Source organism: Heptranchias perlo, unplaced genomic scaffold (genome assembly GCF_035084215.1).
Source record: "Heptranchias perlo isolate sHepPer1 unplaced genomic scaffold, sHepPer1.hap1 HAP1_SCAFFOLD_49, whole genome shotgun sequence".
NCBI classification, from domain to species: Eukaryota; Metazoa; Chordata; class Chondrichthyes; order Hexanchiformes; family Hexanchidae; genus Heptranchias; species Heptranchias perlo.
The window spans coordinates 491,587-505,122 of NW_027139505.1; the positions used below are offsets into that span (position 1 = coordinate 491,587).

Below are 13,536 nucleotides of genomic sequence, written 5' to 3' on the forward strand. Positions count from 1 at the left end.
CATGGCTGCACAACAGTCAGGAATGGGAACTGAACAAACCAGGTTATAAGATCCACAGGAATTATAGGAAAACTGGCAGAGAGGGAGGAGTATTCAGAGTGATTAAGGTTGAATTTGCTTCATTGATAAGAGAGGAGGTGACGAGAGGTAACAGGCAGTGAAAACTTTATGGGTAGAATTCGGAAATCGAAAAGGATTTAAGCCCAAAGTGGGAGTTGTGTATAGACCCCCGTTAAGCAGCTGTGAAGCGGCAGAATGTATAAATGCGGAGATTAGACAAGCATGTAGCTAAGTCTAAGGCAGAGTGGTTTTCATGGGGAAAGATTTTAACTTTCATATAGATTGGGAAAAAAAACAGACCAGCTCATGTCAGAAAGGTAACGAATTTCTTGAGTATGTTCAGGAAAGCTTTCTGCAATAATATGTCCGAGGACCAACAATGGGGCAGGCCATACTGGAATTAATAATGAGTAATGAGTCAGATTTAATTAACAGCCGAACGGTGCATGAATATTTATCTGAATTGAAAAAACTGCACATGTTACTCCACTATTTAAGAAAGGTGACAGAAGGAAACCAGGGAATTATAGACCAGTTCGCCAAACATCTGTTATTTGAGAAAGTACTCGGGTCTATAATTAAGGATAGTGGCTGAACACGTTGAACATTTTTAGCTGATCAGTAAGAGCCAGCATGGATTTTGTTTTGATGAGGTAACGAAAGTAGTGTACAGCGGAATGTCTATGGATGTTGTTTATATGGACCTCCAAAAGGCATTCGATAAAGTCCCTCAGAAGAGACTGTGAGCTAAAGTTGAAGCTGATGGAAGTGATGGGAAATGATTGACCTGGTTCGGAAATTGGCAGAGCGGCAGGAGACATTGGGCCAGAAATCGCTGCGAGCGGCGAGGCAACGCTCACTGCAGCTCCTGCGAATTAAATTAACAAAAATGCTGACTGTAGGCTCTGTGGCGATGAATTACTTGAATTTGAACTTTACAAAAACTTTCAACCCAGCCTCTGAGCAGCGTGATTTGCTGCGCAGCTGGAAAGGTATGTGAGGAGAAGACACGCCCACAAAATCGGTAAGGACCAGAAGTCCCGCCCACAGAATCAGGCTGCATTGCTCAAACAAACAAGCAGACTTCATTCCTTTCAAGTTAGCATTCTGTATGGCATTGTACATATAAAAAAAACCAAAGAAATAATTGAATTAAATTGAAGAGACAGAAGGGAAAAGTTTTAAAAAATAATATTGCAATTTTAATTCTTCTTCAATCACCAAAAACTAATAAAATAAGGAAAAATATTAGAGTCGTCGTTTTTAAAAGTTTATCTTTACTTGTTCGGCAGTCATTAAAACTTACCGAGCTGTTAAAACTCAGTTTGGACCTTTTATTTACTAAAATGATACCTGGACTTCAAGGTTTAAATTATGACGAGAGATTACACAAACTACGGTTGTATTCTCTGGAAGTTCGATAATTAAGGGGCGATTTGATCGAAGTTTTCAAGATATTAAGAGGAACTAATAGGGTAGATAAAGAGAAACTATGTCGCTGGTTGGGGAATCGAGGACGAGGGGACACAGCCTGAAAACTGGAGCCAGGACTTTCACAGTGAAGTTCGGAAACACTTCTACACGCAAAGGGTGGTAGATGTTTGGAACACTCTTCTGAAAACGGAAGTTGATGTTAGCTCAATTGTTACTTTTCAATCTGAGGTTTATTAACCCTGTGTTCAGGGATTATGGGGTTAAGACGGGCAAATGAACTTAATTCAGAGATCCGCCATGATCCAATTGAATGGCGGAAGAGGCTTGAGGGGCTCAATCGCCAATCCTGTTCCTTCGTTCCTGATCAATGTCATCACCGACCACAACCTCCAGCAGGCGGCGCTGCTAACCAGGAGTGACAGAGCAGAGAGACATGGAAAGGGGCAAGAGAAAGAAAGACATCCGCAAAAAGGGTCAGAAATGGTGAGAGGGAGCGAGAGAGAGAAATAAAGACAGAGACAGATAGTTGGGGAGAGAGAACGAGAGAGACAGACAGGGGACAAAGAGAGAGAGGAGACAGCAAGAGATAGAGATAAATAGGGGAGGCAGAACGAGAGACAGACAGAGAAGGAGAGACGGGGATAGAGGGAGAGATTGCTGAGGGAAAGAGAGAGAGACGGAGAGAGAGAGAGAGAGACGCAGAGTGAGGCGGAGTGGGAGAGAGAGAGAGAGACGGAGGTGGGGATGGGAGAGAGAGCGATGGGGAGGTGGACAGAGAGATAGGGATGGAGAGGCAGAGAATCAGTAGAGAGAGAGAGAGAGACAGCGAGAGAGATGTAATTATAGAGACAGACAGATGTTGGGGGAGAAAGAATGAAAGACAGAAACAGAGGGAGAAACAGACAGACAGAGAGGGCGGAGGGAGGAAGGGAAAGGCGAGGATATGTCAGAGAAGAACAGTGGAGACGGAGAGTGGAGGTGGAGAGTGCAGATGGAAAGTGGAGAAGGAGAGACAGATTAGAGGGAGACAGACAGGGAGACAGACACAGAGAGATAGGAGAATGACGACATGGAGAGTGGCAGAGAGACAGGCAGATTGTAAGGGTAAGCATAATAGAGACAAAGAAATAGTGTGGGTGAGGGAAAAAGAAAGAGACAGACAGAGGAAGAAACAGGCAGATAGTGAGAGAGAAACAAGGGAGACAGAGAAACAAGCAAGACAGAGAGAGAGAGATGGGGATGGGTCAGAGATTGTAGTGGCACAGAATGTAGTAGCACAGAGTGTAGTGGCACAGATTGTAATGGGACAGAGTATAATGGCAGAGAGTGTAGTGGCACAGAGTGCAGTGGCAGAGGCAAAGAGAAAGAGTAAAGGGGAAGCGTGAAATTGAAGGTAAGAAATAGAGAAAGGGAGAGAGTTAGTTGATGAGAGAAGTGGTGAGTGCAGGTGGAGAGGGAGAGAGATAGAGCGTAGAGGGGGAGAGTGAGGGGGGAGAGTGAAGAACGGAAGATGGAGACACAGAGCAGAGGCAAAGAGACACCGAGATGGAGAATGAGGATGGGGGGGGGGGGGCGGTGTAATGACAGAGAGACAGAGAGACAAACTTTGAGAGTCTGAATAATACAAACAGGGATATAGTGGGGTTGAGGGAGAAAGAAAGAGACAGACAGATAAAGAAACAGACAGAAAGAGAGGCAAACTGGGGGGACAGAGAAACGGAAGACAAAGATTGAGAGTTGGGGATGGGTCAAAGACTGGAGAGAGAGAGACAGGGAGCAGAGGGTGAGAGCGATTTGAGATCGAGGAGAGTGAGACAGAAACAGAGAGAGAGGCCTAGAGAGAGATAGGGAGAGAGAAAGGGGCGAGAGAGCGAGTAGAGGGAGTGCACGAGTAGAGAGCGAGGAGAGTGAGTCACACAGAGAGAAAGAGGGGTAGAGGGAGGGGGACAGGGAAAAAGGGAGATACACCCACCGACCGATCTTCTCCCCACATCAGTCAACACAACCACCCAAACCTTCGCAAAATATCCCTCAACTAAACTTACCACCTTCTCACCATATCCATCAACCCTACCGAACGAATTTCTCCCCATATCACTCATCCCCACCTACGCATATACCTCAATTCCCAACTACCTATCGTCCCACATATCCCTCAATCCCTACCTACCCACATTCTCTCCTTATTTCTCAATCCCACCTAAACAACTTCACACCATATCCCTCAAACCCCAGCAACCCAACCTCTCACCATATCCCTAAATACCATCTGACCACCACCCCATATCCCTCAAAACCACAACTACACACCTTTTCCCCATAACACTCAAAACCACATACCCATATCCTCAAAACATCCCTCAATCCCCATCTACACACCTTCAAACCATATCCCTCAATCCAAAACTAATGACCTTCTCCTCATAACCTTCACTCACACCTACCTATCTTCTCCCCATATTGCTCAATCCACACCATCCATCGTCTGGCCAGGTTACTCAATCCATCCTATCTACCTCCCATAGCCCTCAATCCTCATCTACCCAAACACTCACCATATCCCTCAATCGCACCAAGCCACCTATATACCTTCTCGCCACATGAATCAACCCCATCTATCCATATTCTCACAATATCCCTCAATCCCCGCCTTCCCACCTTCCCCACATATCACTCAATCCCCACCAAAGCACATTCTACGCATATCCCTCAATGCCACCGACTCACCTTCTCACAACATCCTTCAAACCCGACCTACCCAACTTCCCCACTTATCCCTCAATCCCCACCTACCCACCTTCTCCCCTAAACTCTCAATCCCCACCTAACCAATGTCTCACCATATCTCACAACCCCACTTACCCACCTTCACAACATTTCCTTCAATCCCCTCCTACCGACATTATCTCCTTATTCCTCAATCCCACCTATCCAACTTCTCACCATATCGCTCAATCCCATCCACCGAACTTCTCACCAAGTCAGTCAATCCCAACTAACCACATCCCCATATCCCTCAAGCAACACAACGCACCTTAACCCCATATCCCTCAATCTCATCTGCGCAACTTCTCAGCATCGTCCACAACCCCCCCCCCCCCCCAACCACCTTCCCTCTGCATCCCACAAACGCACCGAATCACCATCTCCACAGATCACACAAACGCACCCAACGCACCCAATCCCCACCTACCCACATTCTACCCATATCCCTCAATCCCCACCTCTACACCTTCTCCCCATGTCACTCAACCCAACCTACCCATGCTCACAAAAAATCCCTCATTCCAAAACTACCTCCCTTATCCCTCAAGCACCGATAGACAACAAGGCGCCATATCCCTCAATCCCCACTTAATCATGGGTGACTTTCATCTACATATATACTGGCCAAACCAAATTAGCAATAATACTTTGGAGCATTAATTCCTAGAGTATGTGCGAGATGTTTTTTTTTAGATTAGTATGTTGAGGAGCCAATTCGGGAACAGGCTATCCTAGATTGGGTATTGTGCACTGTGAAGCGGTTAATTAATAATCTTATTGTGCGGGGTGCTTTAGGGAAGAGTGACCACAACAGAATAGAATTCTTCATTAAGATCGAAAGTGAAGTGGAGCAATCCGAAACTCGGGTACTAAATCTAAACAAAGGAAACTACGAAGGAATGAGGAGTGAGTTGGATATGATAGATTTGGGACCTCCATTAAAAGGCATGACGGTGGATAGGCAATGGCTAACATGTAAGGAACGAATGCATGAATTGCAACAGTTATACATTCCGTTCTGGCAAAAAACACAAAAGGAGAAGGGGCCCAACCATGGCTAACAACGAAAATAAGGATAGGATGAGATCCAAAGAGGAGTCACATAAATTTGCCATAAAATGTAGCAAGCTTGAGGATTGGGAGCTGTTTAGAATTGAGCAAAAACGAGCCAAGAGATTGATTAAGAGGGTAAAATAGATTATGAGAGTGAACTTGCAAGGAACATAAAAGCGGACTGTAAAAACTTCTACAAGCGGGAATATGGTATTGAGATAGAGGACCAGCTATGATCCTATTGAATGGCGGAGTCCGCTCGAAGGGCCGAATGGCCTGCTCCTGCTCCTCTTTACTATGATTCTATGACTCGATTGCCACGATTTCCACCTTCAGCAGGTGGTGTTAGTTCGACCTTCCATTACAACCCTGACACATTTTCACTTCCATTCACCTCGATTCAATTAAAAGTAATTGACCAAATTTTATGGGCTAATGGCATGCAATTTCCTAAAGTGCTCTCCCGGGGAGTGACGCTCCACCGCAAGTTCTACTGCCCGGATTGTGAGTCCGCTGAAGGGAGAATTAACCCCCGGTGATGAATGGGGGAGAACAAAACCCTGCACGGCATCGGATTCGCGCTCTCCACAGTTTGTTTGGTTATTTTCCCTGTTCGGGTCTTAGGCATTTTAACATTTTTGATCTTGAAATGTCTCTCATTTACTCCGCAGACATTTTCATGTCACCTCCTAGTTCCTTAATTTCCTGAACTGGATTCCAGTTCAGTCAACTCATGAAATTCCCTCTAAGGCCTGTTTATCGCCTCCGATCTGCCCTTTTCCCAGTTCCACTAAAACTGTTTTACTTTGTTTTCGGTCCACTCAAGAGTTGTATCCGAACCATTACCCTGTCCTTTGTACCGATACTGACCGATCCGCTGGGTATTTTCACCACTGCCTTTCATTGCTTCAGATTCACTATAATTGCAGTTTGATCCATTCTCTTCTGTTACCTTCTATGATTCGAAGTTCTGATATCCTGTCAGTTCTGTGATGTTTAAATAATCCAAACTCATCCCGATCCCCTCCCACTTACCCGATGTTCTTGTCCACTGAAATGCCTCTCGTATGTTGACAACGAGCTGACTCCGTCCACCCCTTCTTCAACTGCCTGTTCTGGTCTGTCCCGACAGAATTTCGTCAACTAAAACAGTTGGTAACCGTCACACTTTGTCAAGGCCTCAGTGATCGCAGTGTTCGGTCTGTGAACAACAATGGAGAAAACTAAAAACATGATCGACCTTCCTTCCGGGCGGTTACATTTCCTCTTACACCAAACGGTTGCCGCCTCCTGTGAGCCACGTTATCAAATACCTTCTGAAAACCCATATATACCGCAGGTTTTACAATCCATTGATCGATATAGTCACGTCTCAATAAGGCTGTATCAAATTGGTCAAATACAATGTCAAATATCTACAGTTAATCCGTTCCAGCCTTGACTGAATCATACATAATTCGATGTGAAATTTCAGTTTCGAGAAGTTTGCCCACAAATGACGTTGTCTAATTGGTCTCAATTTATCTGACTGCAACATTCTCCCTGTTTTAACACAGACATTACTTGGACTCTTTTAGTCCACCTGGATATTTTCATTAACAATTGTGTTCTAAAAATTGTGCGTTTTGAAAAATGGTGGTCAGAGTCCCTCCGATCTGCTCTCTGACTTCCTTTAACAGCCTCGGGTGCGTTTTCTCTGAGCTCAGTGAATAATCCACCTCGGCTATTAAATTCAGAGCCAAATCCTTCTCCACAGTTGTCTCGAAATATGGCTCCACATCCTCCTCAGTCTCGCTGAAGATGCTGTATCGACACCTTTGTATGGAATACGTTTACTGTAGATAGTTTGATACTGTGATACTTTGATTCTTTGAAACCAACATTTTCACATTTGCCATCAATTTTAGAAATTGAAGGAAATATTGCATCTCCCAAAAAAGTTCATGCAATCCAGCCCTGTCTTATACATACTGGATCACATCGCTCATGAGTCTGACTTTCCAAACGTGTTTGGATGATTTGTAGATTCACTGACACAACACACAATCTGAACTCCAATTCATTGGAATGTTGACACGTTCTCGTTGTTTTTTATTTTTAGATATCAAGTTACATCTTCTGTCACTACTTCAAAAGCCTCCTTCCTTTTGTCTTGCGAATAACTTTTCAAGAATTCATAAATCTTCTGTTCCTGCTCCAACAGTTTTATTATTTCCACTCTCTAGTCTCTGATCCGGATATTTCACACGCTCCAGTTTTATCAGGTGAAACCCTCCCACTGCTCCATATACCCAGTCTGTCAAATCGTTTTTGCTGGTTGGTTCAGATCGTAACCGTCCCTTCCTTTCTCCCTGAACTCACCATATGCATGAACCCTTCCCCGCTGCTCCAGCCCTGCAGCCGCACATTCACCTGCCTCATATTGTCCTCAGTGAGGGCCCAGTGCAAAACAATTCGGAGATCACCACCCTGAGGCCTTTGTTTTTAGTCTGGAGCTCAAATTTTAATGTTCCCTTTATAAACGGAATTCCAACCGTGTCATTGGTTCCGACCATGACTATTTTCCGCTCTCCTTTCCTTTCCAGAGATGGTCCCACCTGTTTCAGGAAGTTCATCCCTCTGGCACCCGGGCGGCCACTTACCATTTGGACCTACTCAGGTCTGCAGAAGAGTCTGTCTATTCCCCTGACTATAGAATCTCGCACTACTCTCGCTCTCCTATTCCTGTGCCCCAACTGCCTCTCACCTCTCTCCCACTCGGGCTGCCTCCCACTGCTCCCTGGTTTCAAACTGTTACTCAGGAAGACCAATCTGAGTCATTGTTTCTGTCCGCCTTACAGTCCATAACATCAGGTGTCTATTGGACAGTTCCAGTACTGAGATCCCTCCAACTGTGACTGCACTGGCCCGGTAGATGGTCACTCACTTTGTTTTATCTGCACTCTATATGCTCGGTTTCTTCTTCCTGTTTGAGCAACAGGAACTTGTTCATGATCTGGACCGTTTATCAGGACACAATTGATATTTTAAAGATTGTTCTGAACCTACCGGTGTCTATTTTCATTCTTGTTGAAGATGTTGGTTCTTCTCCCCTGTTTGGACCTTCAGCCATGGTGGTGACAGGCGTTCCAAGATTGTGATGCTCTGTAATAAGTATATTAATAGGAGGGTTAGACTGAAATATTAAAATGAGAGGGAGGAACGTTGCCTTGTTAAATGTGATATCAAGTCCCTCCTTCCCCATAAGTACAACAGCTGTTAGCTCTAGGATCGAGCATTTCCCGACTGTTACGATCAACTCTCCAAATCAGGTGCGGCACAGACAGCTGCCCAGTGAAACCGAATGACTCCCGCTGATTTCCAGAACCCAGTTCCAGACGGCCGAGATTCTGCACTGGGAGCACCAATTGGGAAGATTTACTTCCGTTGCAGGCAAGCACCAGACTTATTCCTGAGGAAGTGAATGTTCTGGAGGGCGATATGGAGCGAGGTGATGAATTAAATGATCCTTCATTCAGTTTTACCCAGTCTGGCGCTATTGTATTATTTTACTCACAGATTTGTTTTTTAATTTTTTTGATTTGTTGAGTTTTGATGTTAAATTCTGTGATTTTTTTGCACCTGATATCTATCTGCAAAACCCAAATGGAGCTGGGTGTGATTTGTTTACTCTCGATGGGTAGTGACATTGTCCGTATGTTCATGGAGATGTGTTTTGGTTGGTGGTACCATTTGCATATAGTTACCATATCTCTCATGGATTCAGCACCTGACTAATGAGCACTGTAGGTGGTGAGGAATTTTAAACCGTTCTTCGAATATTAACACCAATGTATAATGTTATGAATTGTGTAACTTTAAACAGGTGCTGCACATTTATTTTTGGATTTATTTTAGGGGTATTACAATCTCAGAAAGCACCACAATGATATAAGTTGTAGATTCGACGGCTATTTTACAATCATAGTTCTCCACTTTTGCGCGTGTCTCACTCTGTGTGTTCACACAGGCAAGAGCAACTAATCAAACTATCAGTCACTGTACTATCCTTTCCACACTGTGGAAATGTAAAAGCGATTAATCTCAGTAAGTAATTTCTTCAAACTATAGTTCAAGTTATTCGCTGAAACTAGTGTAATAACAATTTTAAATTGTGCAGTTACTCTTTTTGTCAAATTAGTGATGGACCTTCCTAACATTTGGTAATTTCAACAGTTACTTTCTATATAAAGATTAATGATGGACGCCCCTACCTGTTGGTAATTTCAGTCGATGCTTTGTATGTGGAGATTAGTGCTGGACCCTCCTACCTGTTGGTAGTTTGTGTTGTTACTTTTCATATAAAGATAAGTGATGGATCCTCCTCCTTGTTGGTAGTTTGTGTAGTTACTTTTTAATTAAAGATAAGTGATGCACCCAATACCTGGTGGTAATTACGGAAGTTACTTTTTGTATAAAGTTTAGTGATTGACCCTTCTGCCTGTTGGTAATTTCAATACTTACTATTTATTTAAAGATTCGTGATGGACCCTCCTACCTGTTGTTAAATTAATTGTTACTTTATATGTATATATTTAGTGTGGACTCTTCTAACTGTTGGTAATTTCAGTCGTTACTTTTTTTATATAAAGATTAGTGATGGACCCTCCTCCGTGTTGGTAATTTCAGTCGTTACTTTTTATATGACGATTAGTGATGGATCCCCCTACCTGTTGTTAATTTCAGTAGTTACTTTTTAGAAAAAAAATACTGATTGAGCATCCTACCGGTTGTTAAATTGAGTTGTTACTTATTATATAAAGATTAGTGATGGGCCTTCCTCCTCTTTGGTAAGGTCAGTAGTTACATTTTATGTAAAGATTAGTGATGGACCCTGCTCCGTGTTGGCAATTGAGCAGTTACTTTTGATATAAAGATTAGTGATGGACCCCCCTCCCTGTTGGTAATTTTCCTTCTTACTTTTTATATAAAGATAAGTAATTGATGCTCCTACCTTTTGGTAATTTCAGTAGTAACCATTTGTATAAAGATTAGTGTTGGACCTCCTACATGTTGTTAATTTCAGTGGTTAAATTTGTATAAAGATTAGTGATGGACCCCACCATTTGTTAGCAATTTCAGGAGTTACTTTTTGTATGAAGAATAGTGATGGATCCTACTACCTGTTGTTAATTTGACTTGCTACTTTATGTATAAAGATTAGTGATGGACCCTCCTACTTGTTGGTAATCTCACTAGCAACCTTTGAAATAAAAGTTAGTGTTGGACCCTCCTCCCTTTTGATAATTTTAGTGGTTAATTTCCATATGGAAATTAATGATGGGCCCTCCTCCATGTTGTTAATTTCAGTAGTTACTTTTTATTTAAATTATAGCAATGGGCCCTCATACCAGTTGGTAATATAAGTAGTTACTTTTTATATAAAAAATTGTGACGGACCCTCCTTCCTGTTGGTAATTTTATTAGTTACTATTTTTATAAAGATCAGTGATGGATGCTCCGACCTGCTGGCATTTTCAGTGGTAACTTTTTTACATAAAGATTAATGATGGACCCTCCTTCCTATTGGTAATTCCCGTTGTTACTTATATATAAAAATTAGTGATGGAGACTCCTACCTGTTGGTAACATTAGTGGTTACATTTTTTTTATAAAGATTAGTAATGGACCCTCCTTCCTATTGGTAGTTCCAGTTGTTACTTTTATATAAAAATTAGTGATGGACACTCCGACCTGTTGGCATTTTCTGTCGTTATTTTTTTGTACAAAGATAAGTGATGGATGCTCCTACCTGTTGGTAACTTCAGTAGTAACTTTTTATATAACGATTAGTGATGGACCCTCCTTCCTATTTGTAATTCCAGTTGTTACTTTTTAAAAAAAAATAGTGTTGGACACTCCTACCTGTTGGTAATCTTAGTGGTTACTTTTTAAACAAAGTTTATTGTCGTACCCTCCTCCATGTTGGTAATTTCATTCGTTACTTTTTATGTAATGTTTAGGAATGGACCCTCCTTCCCATTGGTAATTCCAGTTGTAACTTTTGTATAAAAATATTGATGGACACTCCAACCTGTTGGTAATCTTAGTGGTTACTTTTTATATAAAGTTTATTGTTGGACTCTCTTCCATATTGGTAATTTCAGTGGTTACCTTTTATATAAAGATGAGTGATGGACCTTCCTAACTGTTGGTAATTTCTGTGTTTACTTTCGATGGAAAAAAATCAATGATGGACCCTCTACCTGTTGGGAAATGCAGCAGTTACTTTTTTATATAAAAATTAGTGTTGGTAATTTAAGTAATTACTTTTTATATACCGATTAGTGATGGACCATCCTCACTGTTGGTAATGTAACTGGTTACTTTTTATATAAAGATTAGTGATGGACCCTCCTACCTGCTGGTAAATTGAGTTGTTACTTTTTAAGTATGGATTATTGATGGACTCTCCTATCTGTTGTTAATTTCAGTAGTTACTTTTTATATAAAGATTCGTGAAGGGGCTACCGACTGCTGGTAAATTTAGTTTTTTTTTAAATTTAAAGTTTTGTGATCGGACCCTCCTAACTGTTGATATTAAAAGAATAATTTCAAATTACCAAGATTAACAATCAGCAAGCAACGATCTGTGTGAAAGATGGTTTCAGCCCTGAACAGGTTTCCCTTTAAAACATTCCTGAACTTTGTTTCTGTCTGAAGGGAGCGGCCTTTCTTTCTTCAATTGAGCCAGTTTAACAAATAACATCCTCAATAATATATTTTAGAGAAAACAGAAGTCCCTGCTACATTCGCCCATCTAATTCGCATTGAAAGAATTAATTATAATTAATCAGGAATAATTGTTCGCTCCTACTTTGCTCCCATCCTGTCATTGGATCACGTTCAGTCCGGCCTCGGGAAACCATGGGCTGATTTTCCAGTTGCCCGGCAGAGAGCAATAATCGGCCATTGCGAATGTGTTAACCCTTTCCTGAGCTTAACTGTGTGTTCGATCAGTCTTTGATCAGTTCAATAATTTGTACCGGGCACAAAACAACTCAGTGAGTAAAAAGAGCCAGTGTCACAGTTAAAAATAAATGCATACAGAGTGAGAACGGAGAGTTTCCCACCCCTGTTTACTGAATATCAAATTCTAACATGGGGTGGAGGCACCGCTCGACGAGGATGGTGTAAATCTCCAGAGTTCGTGTTCAGGCTTTCTGTCCTGTCACCGCTTTAAAATGTGTCTGTGGGGAGATTGGTGGGGTCCTTGAAGGGATAAGCCCTGAAATTCGCTGTGTGAAATAGCGGGCCTTCATTCAGTGTCTGAGCGAACAATTAGTGAATTGTTCCATCCGCGAGGAATAGAGAGCTCCCGATGCCAGGGAACATATCTGACCGCGGGGAATCGGCTTTAGAAAAGAGGAACGGGCAGATAAAGTTAATTAAAAAACAAATTGACACTGTATTAACCTTACCTTGATACCGCAAGGAATTTCCGTCCCGCAATGTCCGTGTAGATTTTGCAAATTATATCCTTGTTATTTCATTGTAATCAATCGAGCACACGTTCTTTGCTTCATTTCAGCAGTTCACAACTTCGGAATTTGATCTGATCCTTGTTATGTGAGATTCAGAGTTTCTCCCTCCGTGAAAGCTGCTTCCAGACAACAGGATGGATTTCAACACAAACATTCCTCATTTGTTTCAGAACAAGGAGCGGCCTTTCTGGTTGAATCAAATCGAACCGGGTTGACAATTCGCTGCCAAGTCAATTGTGAACAAAGTCAGTTGTAAATTTTACTTTTTCTCTTCTTGTTCCAGGGTAGTTCAGTAAAACAGATACTTTGTTAGAAAAAAATTGTTATATTTGCATCAGGCACATTGTTTACTGAAGACCCATCGATTTTCTAATGTTTGCGCTTCAACCCTGGGGCCAAGAGCCAGTGTTTCGTCAGTGAGCTGAGGAGAGGCTGTTTCTGCAAGAGAGGACATTAACCATTTAACCGCCGAATTAAACTATCGTTGAGCATCAATCACCTCATTCAATGTGGGAATGAGTACTGATTTTTAACAGTTAAATTGATCACAGTAAAAATTCAGCAGATACACCAGTTACATTGCTAAATCCGGAATGGACCATTCCTGGTATAAGGATTGGATTGCCCTCATTTTGAGGGGCTTCACAGACAGTAATAAATAGCCCCTCCCCGGGTTGGAAGTTTCCGAAGAGAGAAAGAT

General features: G+C 42.2%; 1 long non-coding RNA gene across 4 annotated transcripts in view; it reads right to left on the reverse strand.

The window, feature by feature from the left end:
* Positions 1-12,998, reverse strand: part of LOC137313898 (uncharacterized) — a 105,818-nt gene extending 92,820 nt beyond the window's left edge. For all 4 annotated transcript variants that reach the window (XR_010961111.1, XR_010961114.1, XR_010961113.1 and 1 more), the window contains exons 1-3: positions 12,774-12,998; positions 8,362-8,457; positions 6,349-6,514 (exon numbers count right to left, since the gene is read on the reverse strand). This is a non-coding gene — a long non-coding RNA (uncharacterized lncRNA). The remainder of the gene's footprint in view (positions 1-6,348; positions 6,515-8,361; positions 8,458-12,773) is intronic.
* Positions 12,999-13,536: the final 538 nt, after the last annotated feature.